This window comes from Geospiza fortis, unplaced genomic scaffold (genome assembly GCF_000277835.1).
Source record: "Geospiza fortis unplaced genomic scaffold, GeoFor_1.0 scaffold104, whole genome shotgun sequence".
NCBI classification, from domain to species: Eukaryota; Metazoa; Chordata; class Aves; order Passeriformes; family Thraupidae; genus Geospiza; species Geospiza fortis.
The window spans coordinates 3,042,256-3,067,191 of NW_005054325.1; the positions used below are offsets into that span (position 1 = coordinate 3,042,256).

Consider the following 24,936-nt stretch of genomic DNA (forward strand, 5'->3'; position numbering starts at 1 on the left):
TTTTAACTGGAACAAACAAGGGCAAATACCAATTGCACTGTAGCTGCATATGAAACACCAATTAGTTTAGTATATTCAGACAAAAAATCTGCAGCATAGCATTTGACAGTTAAAAATCATGTAAAAATTATATTTATGCTGAAATCTGAATTTGCTGTTACTTTATGTTCACCACAACATTTGTAAACAAAAGAATTTCTTAAGAGAATTCAAATACCTGCAAATGCATAATTGTGTAAATAGTTTCACTATGCACTGGTATTCAGTAATAAAAAAAAAAATTTCTAATGCAGTCCTACTCTGACAATAGCATTCATCTCATCTAAAACTTCTATATTACATATATATTTTTTCCCTTCAATACATAGTTTAGGTTATGGTTTATGTCACACCATCATATAATACAAATCAGCTTCTGCTTAGGGGGATAACTAGAGGATACAGGAATAAAAAATGATCACTTCTTTCTATTTACTTAATTTAAATTTTTTTATTTGAAAAAAACCCTCAACAACATTATTAGAAAGCAATTTATATATTGGGCTCCTAATTTGACAAAAAAAATTGTGTAGGCAGTTAACATATTGTAAGCAATATCACATGGTTTTAATAAACTACTTGGAAAACTCTTACATAATACTTGTATAAATAAATACGGATAAAATAAATAAGATAAATATATAAACCTCAAGAGTTACTAAGTTTAAATACAGTAATTTTGCAACTGTGTTTTAACATGGAGCCGAGGTCCCGTGGCTGTACCAGATTGAGCCTACAGAAACTTTACTCTTCCCCTGAGCAGCTGCTAGAAGATCCCTCTAATGGCTCTCTCAGGCTGGGTTCAAGGAGCAGCAGCAACACCTTTGGAAGGGTTGCAAAATTTGATACCTCCTTTTGTAGCCTACTTCCCTCAGGCCAAACTGCAGAGCTTTCACATGAAGGGGTGAAGGGAATAAGAAGGAGACTTTTGTCTGTCTTATACACAACAAATAAAAAGGATTTCCAGTCTCACAGTAGAGAAAAACACCTTCCTGTCCCATCAGAAGTTGCAAGACTGTGGCCCTACTGGGTAAGCCCCTGAAGGAAGAAGTTTTCATTAACTGTGAATGTAGTAATGCTGCTAATCCATGAACATTCAAACCACACCAACAAAACAGGAATGAGAATGGCCTAAAAATCTTTATTCTTCAATAGAATTTTAAAAACATTTTTTAAAAGGTGTTTATGCATTTTCTCCATCTTCTCTCCCCTGAAGTTTTATAATAAAATTCAGTCTTACTGTCAATTTTTTTCACTCCTCTCCCTAAAACTGGAAGCGCTTGAAAGAAACTTTGCTTTTTGTAAAAAGGAGCAGCAAAGTTTCACAGAATTGTTCCTCTCCAGGTGCAAAGATCACAAATATCAACCAATGTCTAGAGGCTACAATCCTAGGCTGAAGCTAGATTAAGTGCTTTGGAAAATGCTCACTTCATATTTAAAATTATTTTTTTTTAAAAGCCAGCCAGTGACTGATTGGAAAAATGCTGGAAATGTGCCAGGTACTCCATTCAAAACAACTTGAAACAAACTGCACTACTGACTATATTTGGAAACCATAAAAAGTGGCAAAACTAAAACCATGTACATGTAAATATATAAGTTCAGCCTTCATGGTTTTCAAAGGAAGCAAGTACAGATAAACTACAAGGATAACATACGGTCAGGTTTGAATGTGGTTTACATCTGTTACTGGTTAATTAACTCAAACTTTACTCACAGTGGAGTTTCAAAGATGCAGGGACACATGTTAAATACATAAGATATTTTGGAACACTGAACAGTCCTATAAGTCCCAAAATCCAACTGGTAAGTCTTTCAGCCTTGCAGAAACACTTTGCTTGGTTGGAACACTTAGTGGGTTAGGCATGAAGAACCCTGTCAGGGAAGCTGGATCCTTATTCCAGTTCCCATCCATTTACTCTTGTCTCAAGTCAGTCACCCACACACAATCTCAATTCTGTCACAGGGAAAGGACACTTGATGTCACAGACTTGCTCAAGTAATGCACATAACCAAAGCCAGGAGACAACATATCTCTGTGTTTCTTGACCTTGGTTTTATTTGCACCCAGTAGTCACAATGAGCTTCACATACACACCTTTCAAAACCAGCAAACAGAATTTTCCCAAAGTAGCCGATGGGAAAAGACTGCAGTTTAACATAAAACACAATTTTCTTTTTTTTAAAAATGAGTCCGTCTATTTTACTATCATTATGAATGTGAAAACAGCAAAACTGTGTTACAGCAAACTATTGAAAGGGTTGTATCCTAACTCTAGCAGCTATTTTTTGAACTTAGCTAAGAAGTTAAAGCGAGCATTAATACATATTCAGCAGAGGACATGCTGGCTACCTAGTCATGATACTAACCTGTGATAGGGATTGTTATAAGGCAATAACTTTTCATCTCCAGAACCTAATTTTTCATTTTTTACATATATAAAATAATAGCTATAAAATGTGACTAAGACAGAAAGAAAATTATGTAGCATTATTATCACCTGGCATCTCCTTAAATATCATTCATATATATCTAAACTTTCAAACAAAAAAGGAAAGATCTGGTTGTAAAAATGGGTCATAGTAATAGCCAACTTTTTTTTTTATTATCTTAGAATTCTTCAGAGGTGTTAATTTTGATGCAAGCTCTTTAACCCTAAGAAAATCTTCTACCAGCTGTGTCACTTGGTATTGATTGTTGCTGAAAAAACAAATGGGAAAAAGAGAAGTTCCCAATACTTGTATCAGCATTCTGAGAGCTAACTATAGGACACTACAATTTATTGATCTCTTTTTACTAGAATACCACATCTACATTTCAGAATTTTATCAAGGAGTAACTGTAGAGGATTTCAGAACCAAAAAACCTAAAAACAAAAATAGAGTCAGTCAAGAATAGTTCTACTACCTGTTTTTCCATACACTCAATATATGCATTTTTGAAAGATAATTAAGTGCTGTTTCTTTTTTGATTTCCTTTTTTTTTAAAGGCTCACTGTTTTAGATTAGCAATTCGCACTGACATCAACACTCATCCATTTTAAAGGAGGAAGCTACTTTCCTCCCACGGCTTTCCCTCATGAAGTCACCTGGTTGAGTTATGAAATCCTGTTAAAGAGGTCATTTAAATAAGACATAAATCAATAGAAAAAAGGTCAGCTTTCCTGTACAGGTGTCATTTCTATTTATTTTGAGTGCAAACCCCAACGATCACAAGTTCAGGAAATTTATACTGAAACCCAAATCTCACAGCCCATTGTCAGCTGATAGCTCTTTGTTAAGCAGAGCAAAACCCCCATCAGATCCTAACAGATTTACAGGACTCCTAGCAAGATTCTCCAGCAACAAGACACAACCAGGTCTCACAGTCTTGTTCCTCAACATAAACTGGTGTGAACTCATCTTTGTGCTATGCTCCAGTGATACTCTCTGAGCCCCATGAGGTCAGATAATTCTGAGCACTCTGGTCCCTAACAGATCTCCAGGCACACCTGGATTACCTTGGAAAGGAAATATTTAAGTGCAGATGGAAACATCCATGTACCTAACCTAGCCAGAACAAAGCCACGGTGCACCTCACTACCTTCCAACACAGCAGTCAGTGAGCGAGTGCTCTCCCACCAGACTTTATTTTGCTGTGTTCATTGACTGTGGAGGCTCAGCAGTGTTAGCAGGAGGGAGTTACAGGCACAGCAGATGAATTAACTGGGGAAAAAAATCCCAGGCTAGCACATCTCCCAGGGCTGAGCAGGTATGACGAGGTGCAGAGCTGCAGATGCTGCGCTGTAATACACTGGTAGATGTGCAATGCAGCCTGCTGAGCAAGGAGCTGGAGGCAGCACAAAGTTCCAAATCATGGCAGCCAGGCAGGTGTACCTAGAAACCTTTTAATGCTTCTTTTCACCACTTCAGCCAAAAGCGAGATATTTTGTCCCACAGCATTCTAAGCCTTAGATCTGAGCTGTGATAATCTAATAGATCATTTGTTACTTCCTCTCCTTCTCCTTGCTCTCTCCCTCGCAGCAAATCAAATAGTTTCAACCCTGTAACACATATCCTATCTCACTAGAAGGACACATATGGATGCAATGTTTATTTGAAATCTCAACAGGATAAAGGTGTTGTGGTAACAGAATGGTTTCCTTTCCGCACAGAAAGTGAAAAGACCCACCAAGTACTCAAAAGCTTATCACAAATCAAAAAAAAATTATATCAATAAAATAAGAATTCTGATCACTAGTACTGGAAATTTTACCCTCATCCCAAAACAATGTATTTCTGCCAAAATCCTTCTGAATCTGAATGCTACTTGCTGAAGTATCATTAATATGCTTCCATTCAGTAGCACAGGAAATGAATTGTATCTGGTCTGCATGGAATTCTAAAAATTATGCACATATTTATCAGTCTTGTCCTACATGCATAAATCTACCTTTACAATTTCTGGAAAACATTGATAAACACTGCTTAGAAGACAAGAAAGGTACAAAAAAAGAAAAGGGATGAATTTACATGGGAATCTACTGTGTTTGCAGATCATACAAATGGACCCAATATTTTCCCACAATTAAATCTGTGGTGTTATCAAGACAATCAGTTTATTTTAAGACTGTCAACCCAATATATAAATTTCCTTTTGTGCTTGAAATGCCTTTATCAGATAAGATAGCTTTTGTTTAAACTGCTATTTTCAGCCTTTGCTTTGAGGGTTTTGAATATACACAGTGAAGTAACTTTAGATTTCCTACCCTGTTTTAAAATGTGTTTCTTCTGTCTGTTTGTATTTTGTAATTTCCTGTCAAATAACCTCACCAAAACTAACTTTCCTTGCTCCAACCCACTATTTTATTTTTTTAAAGCCATTCCCACTTCCTGAGGATGGTAATAAAACCCTGATTACATTCGGCTGTTATCTGTCTTTTCTTCCCGTGCCTCCCCCTCTCTCAGTCCCTTTGTCAAAGCCAGCACTCAGGTTTCAGCTCTTCACGGACTAGGAGAGGCACATAACCAGGAGAGGAAGCAAATCAGACTGCAGGAATCCAGATTCATTAGAGTTTATTGGGTCAATCAGCAGCTGGAGCAGAGCCAGACAATTAGGCTGTGCAGCCCCTGAAGTCTGGATGCATGGCTCTCCTTCCAGAGCTGAGCGCAGGGCACACGTCGGCACCGTGCCTGGCTGCCTGCTGCAGGGGAAAGAAAGAGGGAAAACCAAGCAGCAGCACCTTGCTGCTTCAGATCAGTCACCACTAACTGGAGAAAAAAGTTTGTTCAGCCAGTTTCTGCTTCATTAAGCATGAAGGTGCTGATACTTCCAAATCTCTCATTGGTTTCGCCAAATCCTACCAAAAATCCAGTTTGTTAAAATATCACCACACAGAACCCATCGACTATTCAGCTTCATCTGAAATTCTCTAACCACTTCTATTTCTCTTTGAATGCACATTTCTATTTCACCCAAGCTTAGTCCCCGCTTACTGCTCTCTCTCTCTCACTCTACTCCCCCTTTTCACTACCCACAAGAAGTCAGCCCTATTTCAGCAGTTCTTTTCCTCCTTTCCCTCATCTGTAAACTTGTTGCAAGCACAGGCTAAAGCCACCACACTCACTTCCTCTCTTCCAACTCTATATTGGATCATGTCCAGCCCAGTTTCTGCTGTTTCCCTTTGAATGAAAGTGGTTTCACCACAGTAATTCATGATCTCTTCCTGGGCAAATCTCAAGGATCTCCCTCCTACACGGCCCTTCTAGTATTGCTGGTCATCATCCTTGCTCTGACATCTTGTCCTCACTGAATTTTAATTCAGTCTCCATCTTTCCTATGATACTCCTCTCTTCTGGGCAGCCCACTACATTGATGAACACTTCTGAAAGTTCTTCCACTGCCACAGTATTCTTCCCAGTTTAACACAATTAGGCGATGTCTTTAGGACTCACCTTTGCAGTGATGGTTCACATTCCATTTAAAGATCGGCAAAGCAGTCTAAGGGGGGCTGGAAGGAATAGAAGAGGAGCATAGACCAGGAGCCTTAGATCTGATTGAGAAGCTTAACATGTTGTTAGACACTCCTTCTCACCTTCCAAGACATCTCCTTTGCACTTAAACACATGTATAATTTTACCTCCCAAATTTCAAACTCTACATTTTGCCACAAACATAAATTAACTTCCCCTAACACTAAAAGCCTTCCCTACTATTAAAATTTCTTCCTCTTCCTTCAATTGACGCCAACTCTGGGAGTTGCTTGCACAGCAAATTTAACGTCACTTGTGATATTTCATTCTCTTCTTCCAAGTATCAAGTTCAGTCGTACCCTTTCAGTCATTTTCTTCCAGTCTCAGCATCTTAAAGCTCTCGCTCTGTACTTTATTTTAACCAGTCTGACAGCATTCTCCCCTTCAGTGTCCCAAAAATCTCCACTTGAGTGTCCCAAAAATGCCACTGCCTTCTGACAGGGCAGAAAAGGTACAACAGCTGGTCATGTTACCATCTGTGTTCAGCCAGAAAACCTCCAAGTAAACTCTTCAGTTTCCTAACATGACATCACATTTAAGGTTCTTTTCACACCCTCTTCTTCAACTTTTCCCTAAAGTTTACATACTTTAAACCTCCTGAACTGATGCAGTGATACTCAAGAATCACAATGCGAAACAGTGCAACACCACAAAACTACTCCTGTTCCACATAGCAGACACAATTAAGCACAAAGCATAGAGCCCAGAGCTGGGCAGTGGGTGTTGCAGGATCTGCTAAAAATCCTTGCACTCATACCTTCAATTTCTGAGTGTGCACTTATAAAGTTTATCTATTCTTATGTGATTCAGAAGCAGTGCCATGTTCAAGCTTTCTTTCCATCACATTCAGATTTTTTTTTCTCACAGTGGTCACCGCGTGGGTTTCCTCAGACAGATATGGGGAGGGGTTGGCTTTTTCACACAGAGGCCACTTCTAAGTTATGCTTAATGCCTCCATGAGCAGCAGTGTTACATACTAGTCCTCTTGCTATTTGAAAGTTATCTATATGGCTCAAATATTCTTTTCTATGCGTATAAACATCACTTGTTAGCTTCCATTCAGACTGAGTTCTAGCAACTCTAGCAACTTTCACCCTTTTCTGACAACTTCTCCTTCCTCAGGACACAAAATTCAGACTGCTGGAGTACTTGCAAAAGCTCCCAGTTTCTGCACTATTCAGTTCCATTGGTTCTCAGTGCAGCCAACCAGCATTGCTAGCAGCTTGGCAAACTCAGGTTAGCTATCTGTCAAAGACAAATTTTAATTAAGGACAAACTTTTAATCCTCCCTTCATTTTAATTACATCGATTCCTGATCACTTGATCTTAAGTTACTTCCCAAGTCTAGCTTTTCCACGATCTCATTATTAGCTGCTAAAACCAGAACAGATACTCTTTTATTCACTATGTCCTTTCTTGTTATGTTTGTGGGGAGGGGGTAGGGTGATTTGAGGTTTTTTTAATGATCTTTCGCTGTTACACTCATGGACAGTCTACTACTTTCTGTTACTGTTCTTCCTGAACACAGGAAGTACTTTTCCAGCAAGATTATTATTCTGCTATGCACCTATTGTTCTCTGCAACATTTGTCTTCACAGGTAGTTCAGATTCCCCTGCCCTAACAACCTGGTATTTAAGTACAAACCTTTTCCTTGTTTCTAACTGACCACAACCAATCACCCTGTCAAGGTAAGCACAAACCTTTCATTAAATGACCTGATGGTCCAGTTAACATCACTGTCATTTCTATCACTTATACTCTTCTTTCATTATCCATTAATATATCTTCTTCCTTTTTGACATGCTGCACACTAAAGCCAGGCATGAATACCATACGACCATCTTCAGACCCTTTCCCATCCTTTCTTGACATATTCAACTGTTCTAACAGTCTCAGCAAAAATTACTGCCACTCCACACAATGACACAGACTATCCCTTAAGAAATATTCTAATTTCTTGAATGTAACTCATAAGAAACACAGTCTAAACTTTTCTCTCATCTGTCAATCTGTCTTCTCTAGGAACTGGGAGAATTCTGATCACCAGAATCCTGATTTTCTGAAGAAATCATGGCAAAGGTGTAAATGGAAAGGGATATCTGCATATCTTGATGAGGTTTTCCTAAGAAAAAGCAAAACCACTGAAGTTCGACTTTAAATTGTAGCCAAAATCTGAGCGAGGAAGGTACCATAGGCTGATGGAGAGCAAGAGTCAGTCTCCAAAAATTGTACAAATTACAGATAAAATAAAGATAGAATGTAGGTGCTTCTAAAATAAAGTTCATTTCTGTTGAAGGCTGCTCAAAGTATAGGGAAATCTAGAAAAAATAATTAAGGCAATATGGCTGGAAATTTTTCTGTAGAAGCAGTCTAAAGGGATAACAACAGGACAAAAGAGCACATGCCAAAACCAGCAAAAGGAACAAGGCAGAGAGAGAATCATAAGGTGAAGAGAGATGGGGCAAGAGCTTTAGCAGTTTCTTCTTAAGTCCTCAAGTATCCAAAAAAACCAGATAACTTTTTTTTTTTGCGAAAGATACAAAAAGAAAAGTCAAACTGAAGATGACATTGGTCAGAATTTTGATCTGTAACCTAAGCCTGAAAGAATTGGTGAAATCCTCACTAGGAAATATCACAAATACATCTGAGTCATCAGAACAGGAGGTACAGAGAGTAAAGGGAAACCTGCAGAATTATTCCTACACTGAAAGCCATGTGTAGAATATCCTCACAGAGGTACATGGTGATAGAAGTAAACAAGTCATAAAAGTGTAGTGAAAATATGCCTGTTTTAAAAGTAAAAGGCATAGTGTCTGCTGAAGGTGACTGAGGGATTCTCAGTAGTCCTTAAATAATTAATTAAATATTCACATATCCACTTATATGATTTTTGTTTCCAAAATCAGCAGTATGCCACAACTTATGCTGATGTTCTGTAGAACAGATCTGACCTTTCAAAACCTTTGAGACTTGTTTCTGCCATGCTATAATTCCACAGAGTTACACTGACTTGTCAATATAAAGTGAATAATTTTGCTTACGCTGCATCCCAATACCTGTGGGCTCTGTCCAACTGAGTTCCCTATAGGAACACAAAGCTGCTGAATATTTCTTATGTTTACCATTGGAAAAAGTTTCCTAATACCAGTTAGAGTGATATTTACTAACAGAATAAACATGCAGAGGGATTCAGCACTTGTAGTCTGTAATGAAGCACAATGTATCACAGCAAAGACATCGGCCCAGTGCCTAACTCTACTTGAAGAAAGAGTGAATAATTTAACTTATTTCTAAAGATGAAACCTCTGTAATTCCCAGCAGAGAAAGTCTATGATGTTTAAATAAGTTCTCAAAAAAAGAAGCTGTAGATTATTTCACATCACCAACTGTCAGCCAATAGCCTGGATAATAAAAATCCACAATTTCCTGCCTTCCTGCACAGCTCCTTGCAGGCTCCAGAGTAACTGTTTCTCTCATTTGCCTACTCGCTATGATTGCCTTTCTCTTTACTTCAAGAATTTATTTTCTTCTACTACATCTGTAGGAGATGACAGGAGGGATTAACACTACCAGAACTGTTGCATATGACCTCTTCTTTTATGGGCACCGTTTGTCACAGAGGTCCATTAGACTTGTGTTTCCTAAACTTACTTCAGTCAAGGAATGAACTTTTAAGATAGATGAACACTCACAGCATAGCTACTTTAAACAAAACCACCCCAGTTTGTAAATAAGAAGTGATTAGAGAAATTTGCTGCAGAAATCAGTCAGACATTAATCAGCTGGTTGTAAAGTAGATTGATGTGCACCAACTAGAGCTGTCTAAACAATTTTGTTAACCTTTAGCAAAAATGTGAAGGAATATGCTACAAAATAATTCAGTTTTATATGGATAGGACATGATTCTTTTAGGAGAACATTTAAGTTCCAAGGTTACTATTTTGTTCAGATTTCCCCAGAACAATTGGCCCAAAAAGAGTAATTTATAGTTACAGCACTTTCCACAAGTTCATTCCAGGCTGCAAAAAGCAATGGCCCATGGCAGGACATGGAGTGTTTATGCAAAGACTGATTGTAGATGAGGACTTGTGGAGAGAGACTGATGCTCAGTCAATGTACAAAGAAAAACTGATCACCAGAAAGCCTCTAAGAATTTCCTCCAGCTTTACCTCCCATGTTGTAACTAATTTTACTTTTTTTTTCCGGCCAAAATCACAGTGGAATTGCAGAATAATCTGTGAAATCATTGCTGATAATAATCCAGGGAAGAATGGGATGGTTCAACACCTGCAGCAGAGGCCATGCACACCTGAAGATAATGAATCTGAACATAAAACACCCTCCCTTCCCCCAGGAATAACTTAAAAATAACACTTAAGAAATATATTCCTCTGTTTTTTGAAGGAAGCATTTGATTCATATTTCCAGGTTTTCCCACAACCACCACAAATAGAAAACTGATATAAAAGGTGAGGAACAAGAGAAGAGAAATCCAACAAATAGTCTTTTAAGTAGTTTTCTTCCAAGGGGTACAGTTTTCAGAGGAACATCAAAGTAGGCATTGATAATATCATTCTCACATCAATCATAGAATGTCTCAAAATACCTGGAAGCTCTGAAGCTAACATTTTCAGACAAAATCCTTATAAGAATGATCATGTCCTATCCTTAACATAATTTTGCCCCCACTAAAAACAGCAGCCAATAAAGGCCTATTATTATGGGTGCAGGTTGCCAGACACAATCACTAGAACTTCCAAAGCAGGATGTGCATGTCACATGGTGTGGGAAATTTAGGCAAAGTCAAGGAATTGCCTTTTAATTTTTTTTTATATGCATCTACTTCCAATAGTTATCAAACCGTCTTTACCCAGGTAGCCCAAAAGTGAGTTTGGAGTCAAATTCTCAGTAAGTTTGATTTAGATTTTAGAGAGTTACAAGCTAGAAGGTGTCTGATAACACCACTCTTCTGTAACAATCTCATCTCTCACTTATGCTCAGCAGGGATATTTGTTTAAGCGACAAAAGAATTTGGTATCAATCCCTCTTGCTGAGTAAGCTGCACTTGATCTGCACAGCCAATGAATAATAAATCAATGCAAATTACACCACTTTATCACTAACAACCATTTTCTGGTCAGCTACACCACAGAATACAGTCTTCCCACAGGAGACAAATAACCCTCAGTGTCTTAAAATAGGAGTTATTTATAGCCTGCAGGGAAACAATTGTGCTCTAACATATAATTTGCACCACTGTTTGTATTTCCAGTGAATTTGGCCCTCGAAATCTTCGGCTACAATGAAGACACAAGCTGCTTTCATCATTAGTGCATGATGCTGCAAATTATTTTAATTGATATTTGAACATTCAGCTGTTAGGCAGCTCCCCATGCACCACAAGTACCACCTTACACTTGGCAACTGGGTCACTCAGACACTATTTCTTAACCATCTGTAGCTTTTCTAGGTAACAGTTTTTGATAGAGATTGCAACTGGCTTAAGGTAGGAACTATTGAAGATAAAATAAATTTCCATGTCTGGACAGCAGAAAACTTGAGAGAGGAAGGTTTGTAACTCACTCTCTATTAGTGCAGTAGAAAGCCATTCTTCTTCCAAAAGATGGATGGGTTTAGCCCCTCAGAGGTGTCAGCAGCTGCACAGATTTGGAGAAAGAGGCCTTGAGGGCACATTGAGGCCAGTCAGGGCCTCACCTTTTGCCAAGAAGATGGATGCTTTTTGCGCAGCATCATTTTCACAAGCATCTATCTAGAGCTCATCCTTGAGCACTAGAGGAAAATATCACATCAGTGCAAGACAAAGCTGACTTCACCTATTCCAAACACACTAGTGTGGAATAATACAGCACACTTCCAAAGCATCATACAAATCATCCACAGTTCACTTACCCACAAAGGCTCAGTTCTGATGCATAAATTTCAATCTGAAATGAAATTCTCTCCTCATGCTAATATTAAAAACAGACAGCTTTGATAGCACAACCAACAGCAGTTCTCTACTGAATTCTAGACACCAACACAAACCCACAACATGCAAGGCTTTGGATCCCACCCTGAATAATCCTGTCACAGGTAATGGCACGTGAAGCCTTGTGAACATTTGAGCCACACTAAGAGCACCAAGCATGGTGACAGCATGCATAGAAAACCTGAGGGATGTGAAGGGTGGGAAAGATGCCTCTGAACCTGGAAGCACCCACCTATCTGTCCCATAGCAGGGAAACCCCAGCCTCCGCTAGGCTGGACATCAAAGCCAGCTGACACACCCAGGTCCATGCTGGCTGCAGTGCAGGGGTGGATACAGCAGCCACTTGGAGACCTGCCCACTGTGCCTCTGAACCACTCCAAACTCAACCAACTTCAGCTGCTCTGGGGTCTGAGGTTATCAGGGCAGAGATCTCTGCAAATAAAGAAATACAAACTGTGGGTGTCTGTTCTGACTCCTCTCTTTGTGACCAAAAGCTTCTTTCAGGGCTGGCTTGACTTGCCCCGGAGGCTTCCCAGAGAGCTGTATAATAAAGATGATTGAAATGCAGACTATGTCAACAGACACTTCCTTTGAGAGAGGTAAACAGGAGGACAGCACCTTGTTCATCAAAAACAGCCAGACATACCTATAGGGCATGCAGAGCCAGCCAAGATCCTTTGGGGTTTTCTCCTTCCTTTTAAGAAGAAAACAGTTATTAACTTTTTTTCCCAAATTTAATATTAAAAGAAAATGCTGGCAACGCCCACGGTGATGTTATGTCAGCTGCTTATGTCAGGTCAAATACAGTGCGACAGGAAGCAGGGGCTTCACAAGAATACTATCCCATTCTGCTCCTCCCTCCCAAACACAGACTGCTAAACTTTTCTCAATGCCCAGACCCACTGCCTTCTGCCCAAGAGAAAAGCATCCTCCCAGAAGGAAAAGGTAATTACATGCCAGCCAGCACCTCTTTTGACCTCATATGATCAAGTTCTCCCATCCCAGAAAGGAGAGTAACCAGACATTCTTCCTTGGTCTAAAGGCAGGGGTGGAAAGAGCACAGTGTAGGATTGTATTTTCAGCCATCCAGCTCCTAAAAGCAAGAAGACGACCTGGGAAGTAACCTGGGATAGCATTTCAAGAGTCATCATGATAGCCAAAGTAAATGAACACAGTGACTGAGAAGGTAAAAACCAGAACCCATTCAGAAAAACCCATACCAAAAACTCTTCACCCTCCAAGTTTCTATTTCTCTAGTTGTAAGATATGCAAATCTATTCTCTAATCCCTTTATTAAAATGCATATTTCTTAATGTGTTATCCTTGTTATCCTAGTTCACAGGTTTTCCCTACTGTGTCAGATGAACAGAAGCAATGCACCAGGGCAAAGGCAGCAGAAAGGCTGAGCCTTTCTGAACAAAATAGTTTTGAGCCTTCTCAAGTACCTTTGCCCATGGGAGCCTAGTGGATAGGAGGATATGACTAGAACCTCTTTCAGGACAAAGCAGATCCTAATTCCTCCAGTATCCAGCATTACTGACATTTTTCTCTTCAGCTATTTAGGAATTTTTATGGTACAAAGCACCATAGGTGGTGCCTTAGTAACACGGATGGGACACAGGGCTGGGCTGCTGTAGCCATCTACACAAGAGCCCTTGTTTGCACCCACTGCCTTCTCTGGGCCTCTCCTCCCACCGCCAGGAAGTCTTGACATGACCAAAATTTACAGCAGTTATAGCACACCACGCTGACTGCAAATTTTAATTAGAGAATTTGCCTCTGGTGTAATGCAGTAATAAAGAGAAAATGGGTGTCTCTGCTTTCTTCTGAGGAGCTCTGTATGCAGGCAGGTATGGACAGACCTGAGCTTGCTCTGCCTGTGCTCCAAGCTGGCTCCCAGTTGAAAGCTGTGTAGGCACAGCATGCAGTGCACAAGCAATTTGGCTCTGCACTCAACACACCTCAGCTTGCCTAGATGACTGCAAATAGAGATGAGAATTGTGCCCCTGTAGCAAAGGAAAAAAAAAAAAACACACTTTTTTTTACATCCAGCACTTGTTCACACTTGCCCTAACAGGCTTGCCTTGTGTTGTCCTTGTCTTCTCATAGGTGTGTGATTTTAGAGGGTTTTTTGGCTTGACATTCATTATATTTAGGTCATTTGCAAGTATTAAGCTATCATCTGCACAGAGATGATAGCAAATATAACAGAAGTAATACTAAGAGAGGATGAACCTCAGTGGGTAGTGGATTACATCAAAGAATGAGTGAAGCCTGGATGACCCTTATCACATGAGCCACCTCTTGCTAACACCTCTAAATTAAAGTTTACCGCTTCTGTTTTACTCTGGTTATTTTAAAAAATAATCACAGAAGAATAGCAAGACATGAACAAAGAAAAAACAAACAGTGCAAAACCAAGAGAAGCATCTATTCTTTTTATTAGGAGGTTTATCAAGTGCCTAACCAGTCAACAATCAAGCCACTAAGACAACATAATAAAATTGAAGTTATATTTTGAAGACTAGAAATTGTAAGTACTGAGAAGCCTATACTTCTGTTGTCTGCCACTGATCTTCTTTTAACTCGAGGTTACTGGAAAAAAGAAAAGGTTAGGAACAGCAGGGCTCTTATTGAAAGCAGACTTAGAACTGACTTCTCCCTAGCTCCCTAGAACCACATGAAGGCACCCATCTTCAGGCAGGATGAGAGACTTCTCTCCTTGCTGTTGTTTCACTAGCTGAGCAGGAGCCAGGTGATTTCCAGCTCTGCCTGGGGGTAAGTAGCCTTCTCTGCCCTTCCCTCAGCTTTCCTACCCTGCCAGGCTAGTCTTCCCAGCAGGGCAGCTACCTAGCGGGAACTACTGACTGGAACCTCCAGCAGGATCCTGCAAGACTCTCCTCATCATCATCCCCACCTCCCATCTCTGCAGCAGAAGGGTTTTGGAAGTGCTTTGGAGGGCAAACAAGCCCTAGAGGCAGCCCAGCTGGCAGATGCCCTCCACTCTCAATGAGGGTATTTGGTTGAGCAGCACAACTTTGCTTTTATATTTGATTTCTGGACCCCACCTGTACTGCAGAACATTAGAGAGATGCCTTTGATCTCTCTCCACTTTCCTACTTTCAAGCTCAAGATTAGCAAAGATTATACCCTAATGCACGGTACCAACTCATGGTTCTGAGCTGTCATTACTGGTAGAGAGGAAAAGCACCAGAGACAAATAGAAAAACTTCAGAGAGGAAGAACATACATTTTTTCAGTAAATTCATCAGATAAGATTAATTAATTCAGGAAATCCCCAGATTTAAAAGAAAAAGGAGGAAAAATATCTCTTTCACTTATGGCAAAGCCAAGATAACATAAACCCTGAATACCTTTTCCTCTTTTTTACTTGGCAGCAAGACTGGGATAGAGCAGGTCAAGCAACAACATAACAACTTTGCATGCTGTTGGGCTGCTATTCAGAAAACAGGACAGAATATGAATGTAACCTGATTTCAAGTGGATCTGGGAGATCCTTAATGCTGAAATTTGTATGCCTGTTTTGTAATTTCTAAGATCTCAGACCAGCCCTTGTTTCTGAGTACTGGCCTAGATTAGCAAGTCACCTGAAAGTTTACAGTAGGAAAACCGTATGGATATATTCCTGTAGCTACATGTGTACAGTAATTAAGGCATAGGTAAGCAATAACACATGCCCACAGCATCATACATGGTGAGGCACGAGGCTTACGTGCATATCTTATTATGACTTCAGACTTCAAAGTACCTTATTGCTCAGACAAAATTGGTAGCCTACTTCCTTGTAAAACACACATAAGGATCTATATAAAACACTTCGAGGCGTTGATATAACAGGAAATTTAAAGTGTGAGTACCAGAACTGTGAAAGGGGGAAGGTGCATCTTAAAATATTTTCCTATATTGTTTTACAGGGAATGCACTTTAAAGTAGCGGCCAAAACAAAGCATCACTTAACTTTAAAAAATGCCAGTTTCATGCCAATGACTGAAATCTGGTTACTTTGCATGCACTTTAAGCTTATGTTCCCCTCCGAGAAATCTGGTTTTTTTTCCTAATACATCATCTACTTGATTGCTTTCAGATTTCTAATCAATCAAGAAATCCCATCACAATCATATGATCAGCAGCTGACATTTGTGCATGACAATTTATGAAAAAAAAATCAATAGTAAGTGTTTCCCTTTTATATGGCTTTTTCAAAATAGCACATTTTACAAAAGTACATTTTTATGAAGATTGGTCTCTAAGCGAATAGCACCAACTTCAAAGCAAATGTTTCTGCAAGGGCTGTTGCAACATTCTAGTTCTTACATGATCTCCAAGGCTGCAGCAACCTAGGAGGCAGCCATAATGAGACACAGACAGTGAATAAAGCACTGATTTAATTATGTTGTTTGATATATGATGACCTCATCCACTGCTGTTTATACTACTATAGGGCTTGAAATACTCTATCGACATATGGGAAGGCACAGGCTCCAGCCTGAAGAGCTTACAGCCTCCAAGACAGAAACCAGATGAAGGGTGTTCTCTTCCTGTAGCTTACAGCAGGTTTTGAAGCTTTGTTCATTTCCATCAGGTCTCAAACGTGCACTGAATGCTGGAAGCACGTTGCTGAGCCAGTTTGCGGGACAAAATATCCACTCCTTTGATTACAGAAGAGATTTCTGACATGTAAAATTCTGTGTTCTCTTGTACAAGTAACAATGGCAAGAAGCAAACATTGGAGAGAAGAGGGAACTTATAGCTGTTTACAACATTTCCAACAAATTACTTGAGTTATGGAGATACCTCATGCCCCTGTGGGAGCTTTGACCCACTGTTGCTTTTTGCTACAAAAAAGAAGAGTGGGGGAAGGAATCAACACAGCCTGATAGATCTTACACTCAGGCAACTGTGCTGCAACCATCTCCTTCCAGAAAATTAACTGTCAAGGCTCAGAGTTTGGTTAAATATACATGTATGTCTTATTTTGCACTCCTGATTAAGATTCCCTGAAAAAAATGCAGTAAAGTACCTCTTTATGGTGTTAATGCCATGAAAATCTCCATGAGGGAATGAGTAGTTCTGTATTCAGTGCACCATCTGCCAACCATGCAGTAAATAAAGCCATACAAGAAATGGTGAGAAACAAAACATCAACAACCTACCCAGTCATTAAGCATTAGCCATGCTGTGTGCTGAACAATACACAGGCCTTGGGGGGTGGGGGGGAGGGGGGAAGCACGCAATCCTCTAATTAAAGGCAATCAAAATGAATATTTACCAAGGGGATGGATTAATAGCTTTAAATGTAGAATTTTCTAGTGTCCAATTGCTTGGGTTTGCAAGTTCAGCCTTGAAGTTCAGCCCTGTTCAGTAATCTAAATGCCTAACTTAAGGCATTATTTATCTTATTTTATTTCTCTATAGAAGGAGACCCACAAAACACATGTAGTTGACACACATTTACTCTTACTAAGTACACACACCCCTACAAAGACCATTGCTTTCAAAGTCTCCTGTCACAGAAACCAGACAAAAAGACAGGTTAGAGATTTTGTTTTAAGGTCATTCTGGAATAGTGGCAGGAATTCAGTATATCCTCTCTCTTGTAGTGAATTTTCTCTGCCATACTAGATTAAAAAACTTCTATGTAAAATGTAATCCAAGTAGTTCTGCTAGCAAGGATAAAAAAAGCCTAAGAGTATAAATTAAATACAATATTGGAAAGAAAAATGTTCATATATATATACACACACATATATTTGAAAACATTTCAAATGGTACTCAGAACTTAACCAATGAGAAAACATTTGTCCAGCATAGCTGAAAAATAGCTGAGAGACACTAACAGTAACATGTTTTCATTTTCTTTTCAAACTCTGGTACAAATTCAGCTAATATCACTTTGTATGATCTCATACTGGGATAGAAGCCAAAAGTTTCACTTGAAATCTTTGCAGTTATCAGATCTGGAAAACTTTTCAATCACTTAAGTTCGAGAAACATTTTAAGAAAAGAAAATCAGAGATAAAAGGCCAGGGGCTTGAAACATTTATCACTTCATCATACTCTTCTATTTGATGCTAGGTCAGCATCTTTACAGATACAATAAAGTCTTTGCTTTACCTATATTTTGAGTTGTTTTGAAAAAATAAAATAAAATTGATGAATAGACAGGGTTAGAAACAGACAAAGAGTAACATGGCCAGGCAATTCATATGGAGGACAAGCTCCTTAGTGAGCACATTCAGGATTAAGAAGCTCCCAGGCATCAATGGAAGTTTCCAATACTTGATTCCAGCAGTGGAAAACTGCAAACACACAGCCATATTGCTTTGGTGTCAGCCTTGCAAGCCCCAGCCCTGCCAAACAGTGGGAACAGCCATGGGATAGACATATGGGATATGTGTGATGCTCCCAGAAAGGTCAGGATGGCTGCAGCTGGACCTGCTCTTCTCTTCCCTTTCCCCAGCACTGGGGATCCCAGGCCTGCCCATGCTACAGCTCAGTCAGCACCACCTCCCTTTTACCACTTCCAGGGGCCTGGGGAACCAGGACAAGCTCCCAAAGCCCTCAGAGTGACCCAGAAACAGGCTGAAAGAGGAAGACAACAGAACGTACAGGAGAAGAGTGTCCTGTTGGAAGCAAACATTATCAACATATTTTAGTGACTGCTAGAACAGGCGACTCCCAGCTCCATATGACACCACATAGGGAATGAATGAGGAAAGATGAGGGTACTTTTCTAGCATGTGTGACACTCCCAGTCTCCTCCTGATAAAGCAAATATACCACAAACACCTTGCAAGCACAACTGTAGCTGAAGAAAAAGCAGACACAAGGTAGAGATTAATGCAACCACGAGCACAGACCAGCCCATACCTTGCCAAGCTGATCACCTTTTAGAAAGACTATGCCAATTTATGAGCTATTAGGTCAGCTTCAGACCTGCTCTGGTTTCAGGCAGGAGTCACATTTTGCCAAGAGACAGCCATCCTACCCAGCACAGAACAAAAGGTACTTATGCAAAGCCCAAATCTTTAAAACATTCACAGCTATTTTAATCTTACCATCAAGCAGTGAATATTCAGGCCAGAATATAGCTAGACTTCATTAGAACAAACTTCAAAATAAAGTTTTAAAACATTGTCTTTTTCTAAGCAAGTCAGTATTTGAAAGGTAGGGGGAAAAAATAGCATCTTTCCAGAAAAAAATCTCAAGACACACAGAAGCGGGTTTGTAGGCTGATGGGTACCCCAGGTTGTGTTACCATATGCATACCCTCTTCAAAAAATAGAAAATACAAGAAGTACTACCAAAATGTTTCTATTCCTTTCCCACACTTACATTAAAGCATTCTTTGTGCAAGCAAGCAAACATAGTGAGATTTCTCCACTTTCTTGATGAGAAAAGTGATTTTTCCTTCCCTCCAGTAAGAGCTGCCATTTACATCATGCTGGTAAAAAATCCCCAAGACAGCTGGAAATCAAATTATACTACTGTGTATTTCCTGATGAAGATCCCTTCTCTCCCATTACTTCCCAAAACTTCCCCTCAAAACACTTGTTTTCTCATTATTGCCTGCACAGTTCTCACCCCTTTGCTCTTTTCCCTGATTCAGAAAGTCCTGATTTCTCATTCCCTGAATGTTTCTCACCTCTCTCTCTCTTATCAGCTGCAGGGGAGACTCCTTAATACTTGGTTTCAAACACAGCCCACCAGGAAACATCTCTGGATGGAAAAAAAATTGTTTGGGGTAGATGGTTGCACAGAAAAATTCCCACCCACTTCACTTTCCGCTGCATTCTTTTATCCTACTCTCTGTTCTGGAGAAGTCACACAAGTTACTATTCTCATTTGTTTTCCTCCTTCACCCACTGAGCTCCAGATGATTTTGATACATCACTGACACCCTCTTTGCTCTGCTGCCTACCCTTTTACCCCCTCCAAGCGCTGGGATACTCCTGAATCTTACTGCAACCTGTTCCTCTCCAGCATATATTTTCACCTGCTGCCTATTTCCACTTCAGGAAAAGCCTCAGGCATTGTCCTGACAACCTTCAACCCAAAAATATCATTGCCTTTTCTTCTGACACCACCCAAGGCATGTCCTTTGGCTTTAGGGCTATAGGCAGCATGGCATCATCTTGGTTCTGACCCTCTGAAGCTGAGTGCTGTCCAGACACGCCTATTGCTTTAGGTGTTACCTGCTCCCATGTACAAGTGTAAAAGTCTCAGAAGGTCATCCAAAGCTGCTTTGGATGGTGCACCCTCCATTTTCAGCCCTGCACACAATTTGTACATAACAAATCTAAGCTAGAGTCAAGAATTACAAGAGTGTTTAAACTAATAGAAAAATTCTGCTGTCACTCTGCCAGTTTTAGGGTTCATTTTTACTAGCTATTAAATATTTCTTGTATCACAGCTTGTGAAAGAGCTGTCTGGTGAGCAACACCTGCAATTGAAAATTTTCCTGTTATGCACTGCTCAGCACTGGACCACATGACCAGGACCTCATTCACAGGACCACATGCATGGCCTTGCGTGTATTGATGCAGAAGGGAGAAACCTCTGCCAAAAGCCAGGGCTTAAACAACATGTGCTTTTCCAACAGGACTTGTATCTTTTCACTTTGAACAGGGTGTACTAAGGAGCACAGATCTTATTCATCGCTCAGTATCTGAAGGTGACATATGCGAGGCACACACTAAGTTGAAAGGAATTAGAATGCCAAGATTCCACAGAAAATTCCACAGAAAAGTCATGTACCCTTTTCTAATGGTGGCCCCACATATCTACAGGCAGAGGCAGAGAAAGACAACCCAAGGTGAAGTCCCATTTATCCTCCCATAGGTTTGGCCTTGGAGTTTCTTTCCTTCCCTCTGTGGGCAGAGGTCTAGCAAGGGAGGGAGGCAGGAAGACCCAGAAGCTGGATTTGCAGCCCCGGGAACTAACATATCAGCTGCACTCCAACAGGCTTCAGGAGCAGCCCAGGTGTGACATGGGCATTTCTGCTGCTGTTTCTCACCTGTCTGTTTAACTAACATATGCAGGGGGCTAATAAAGCTCAACCTTGCACTTTTCTGCAGTAACAGCCTCACTCAGAATCAGTTCAAGAAAGGTAAAATTAATTTTGTCAGTTCAGCTTTCTTTGGCATTGGGCTAAAAGCTTTCAAATACAGAACATTTGCAGCAGAGAGTTGGTGGGGGTAGGAGGGGGTGAGATTTACTACAGCAAGCTCACACTATATTTTAATGGAAACTCTCATATTACTAAACAGGAACAGCAGATTCTGAAGGCTGATGTTTGTAATTAGGAGGTGTATCTGTAGTATCTGAAATTTCTTCCATTCTTACATTCAGCCATCTGAATTGTATCTTCCTGTTTTAACTAAAACCTTCTGAAGTAAGGACTGAGTTAATTATAAATTATTTCATAATACACTCACTCATCTTTGCTGAAGCAGGAAGAAGGGGAGTTCAGAATCCTCCATGTAATTCCTTCAGTCCCATTTACACCTATTTCAGAAGTGTAAATTCTCATGTTTCTCTGTGACCCAAGCCTGAAATAAAGAAAAACAGGACAAAAGCACTTAGTAACTTTATGTTATGCACTAATAAAAAAATTAAATTATAATAATAGGTGCTTTAAAACAATTTGTTCATGCTATAATTTGTCTTATGGATACTTAAGTCAAAGACATTGCTCTAATTCAAGGTCAAATGAGTGTAAGATGACAGAAAACACAATGCTTTTACACAACTACATAGCCTTATATTTCAGGGCTTTTCCTGTTCAGCTACAATAAATCCCATTTAGGCACTACAAGCTCTCTCTCTCTCTCTCTCTTTGTCACTGGACAAAGTTCAAACTTTCACTCAGGATGTTTCCTCACTAAAATTTTTTTAAACAGGAACACAACCTGGAATGTGCTCTTAAACACAACCTTGAGAAATAAAATGTATTGAACATTCATGCTATGAAAAGGAAGCTGAATTGTGTTAGCAGAAGGCAAATCCACTCTCAGACACATATCATCCTGTTCTCTGCATTCACTAGCTTCCAGTGTTCATCTACTTATTCTCCCAAACCATGTCTAAACACACAACAAAGGTGCTGGGCAGCAGCAGGGGGTAATGTCCCTGCAACACTCCCAGCACAACTTCACATTGTGCCCTCTGCTACTCCCCACACACAGACACTGCTGCCCATCTTGGAAACATGGGCTACAGCACAATGGAGATTCCAACAGCCAAGAGGTAAGACCAAGACTTAAACCCTCCTAAGTAAACAGTAAGAAAAGATTCAACATGGTAGCTAAAATTAGGTACAAAAACCTCCACATTTGTAGACCACCCTTGCAAGTACAGTCTCGTGAAAATGTGTTCTCCTTCCATTTATTTCTTATTCCTACATTTATTATTCATTTTTATGCAGAATTATTACACATTATACAGTTTTTCTCAATTATATCACTGAACTTCATAATTGCAAAGTCCTACCTTCACAATGCACAGCCTTGTGTTTTCTAATTTAAATAACTAAAACTATAAAAACAAAAGACATCCTTGGAAGCTCCTGAGGGGTGGAAATCACACCAGTTTGGACCCCTCTGGCAGTGACAACAAAGATGAAAATCCTAATTTGATTGATTAATTGAATGTAGCATCATAAAAGATCATTGCTCAGATCCTTAACTTTAGCAACTGGATCATTTTTTGAGGAACATGGTGAAGTCATGAGCTTCCCCAGCTCAATTAGGCAGGCTCATTATAAGAAGACTTACATATGAAGCCAAGTATGGTCTGTAAATGTCCATGACTCACTCCTCATGCACTTTGTGTTGACTGCAAAGAGCATTTCAAAGCCCAGCTGTCACCAATATCTATGATAACTTCTTCAAACACAGAGACACACACCTTGAAATCTGCTGACAGCTGGAGCGACCAAAGAAAGCCAGAAGTTTCAGATAGTTCTGGGAAACAACTCTTGAAATGTATGCTTTGTTGCTCAAGAGTTTAAAAAAAAAAGATGGGCTTCAAAACAGAGATAAGTTCTTTAATGAGCAGACTTTGTGCACTGAAACCAAAGGGCACCTGGATTTCTTGAACTGGCCCTTAATTCTAACAGCTTGCTTCAGGTGCCTCATTTTTGGGCAACCAAACATGCACACACAAATCAACCATATTACATTCCCTTTATCATAGTCTCTGAAAAAGAATTTTGTTATTTTTAACATATTCAAAACAATACCATCGTTATTGAAGATTCAAAATGGTCAGATAGAATGCTCACTCTTTTTTATGCAATCATGTGACTGTATTTCATGAGGAGATAACTGAATAATTAAGTCAGGATACATGGCTGAGACACTGAAGAGTAAATTGCCTTCTCTAAGTTTTACTATCCAAGCAACCAATAGTATGTATCTTTCAATACTTTTATCTATAAAGAGGAAAAAGCTTTTCAAAACTCACAGAAGCTCAAGCCTTGTTTTCAAAAGCCTGCCAAAGTCATCTGAAACACACTTGCCAAACATACACAGCAAAGAAAAATGCAGGGCCTTCCTTCCTAGCATTTGGGAAAACATGAGGGAAGAGAAGAGGAGTCAAACCAATCAAATAAAACCCAGTGGAATAAATCAGGCCACTTGAATACAAATGTCCATACACCTTCTCTCCCCCACGGGATCTTCCCACAAAATGCTCACCCAAGATGTGTGTGCATACCACATGAGTGTACACCTGGCATGGGATACAGCCCTGCCTGAACTGAGCCAGCTACCAACCACACCATTAGCCAGGCAAGATGGGGAAATTCCCCTTTTTTCCTGTTTTTCATGCAAGGAAATCACAGAATGTAAGGATCCTCCCCAGCCCAGGCCTGCAGCTGACAGGCAGCCTTCTGTTAGGGTTATGTGGAATGGCTGCACACATGATGGAGCTGGGAATGCCTGCACAGGGGAACCTCCACCACAGCTCCTCTGCCTTGGCACCACATTTGACAGGGACCTGCCTTTGCACCCTGGGCACGCAGGGCTGCACATGAAGGGTCAGCCAGGGCCAGGCACATGTCAGGGTGCACAGAATCAGTTCATCTGCCCAAAAAGAAGCAGCTTCAGATGGAGAAAGTCAGCAGATGCCAATTGCTTTTTAACACAACACTTGCAGAAACACCCACGTGCGCACACGCACACACACAGGCACAGGGAGGAGGGGCAGGGGGGGTTTTAAAGCAGAGCCCCATCTCTGCTTTAAAAACACTGTGAACTAGAGTAAGTCAAAGATCAACTGATTGTGAGGTTTTCCTGGAAATGTAAATATACTTCTAAAAAACTCTGTCTTGATGTTCTTCCCTCATTCAAAAAGTGCTATGCCTGCTCCCACAACCAGGTTTCCCAAAAGATTACTTTCCCAATCATCACTATCACTAATGATCTTTTCAACGCTGTTTTAACAGGTAAAATCATATCTCTTAGTGAAGAACACAAAGCTGATATGACCTAGAGTTCAGCTGCATTTCTTCTAAGGATATTATCAAAGCGGCAAATTGAGCCTCAGAACCTTAGAAAAATAAGGAATACTTGCTCATAGCTATTTTAAGTCTGTCCAATGCAGCCACAACTTGATTTTGTGAAAGCAGAGAGGGAGGTTTTGGGGCTTACTTTCTTAATAAATACCATAAATAATGTGACCCACAAGGATCTCAGGAAAGAAGATAGTCTGAATGCCCTATCTCAGCTCACCATAAAGAAACAAAATAGCAGAGAAGGTAAACCCTACAAATCTGGGTCACATCAATTCAAAGCCCACATATGCCATGACAGGCCCTTCCAGTGCCCTATTTCATACTGTGACCCCTATCATCCCCCACTGGTATGGAACA

General features: G+C 40.0%; 1 long non-coding RNA gene across 4 annotated transcripts in view; it reads right to left on the reverse strand.

Moving 5' to 3' along the window:
- The window catches only part of LOC102032880, a 257,711-nt gene that overhangs the window by 102,140 nt on the left and 130,635 nt on the right, over positions 1 to 24,936 (reverse strand). For all 4 annotated transcript variants that reach the window (XR_001335651.2, XR_004081715.1, XR_004081716.1 and 1 more), the window contains exon 4: positions 21,500 to 21,613. This is a non-coding gene — a long non-coding RNA (uncharacterized LOC102032880). The remainder of the gene's footprint in view (positions 1 to 21,499; positions 21,614 to 24,936) is intronic.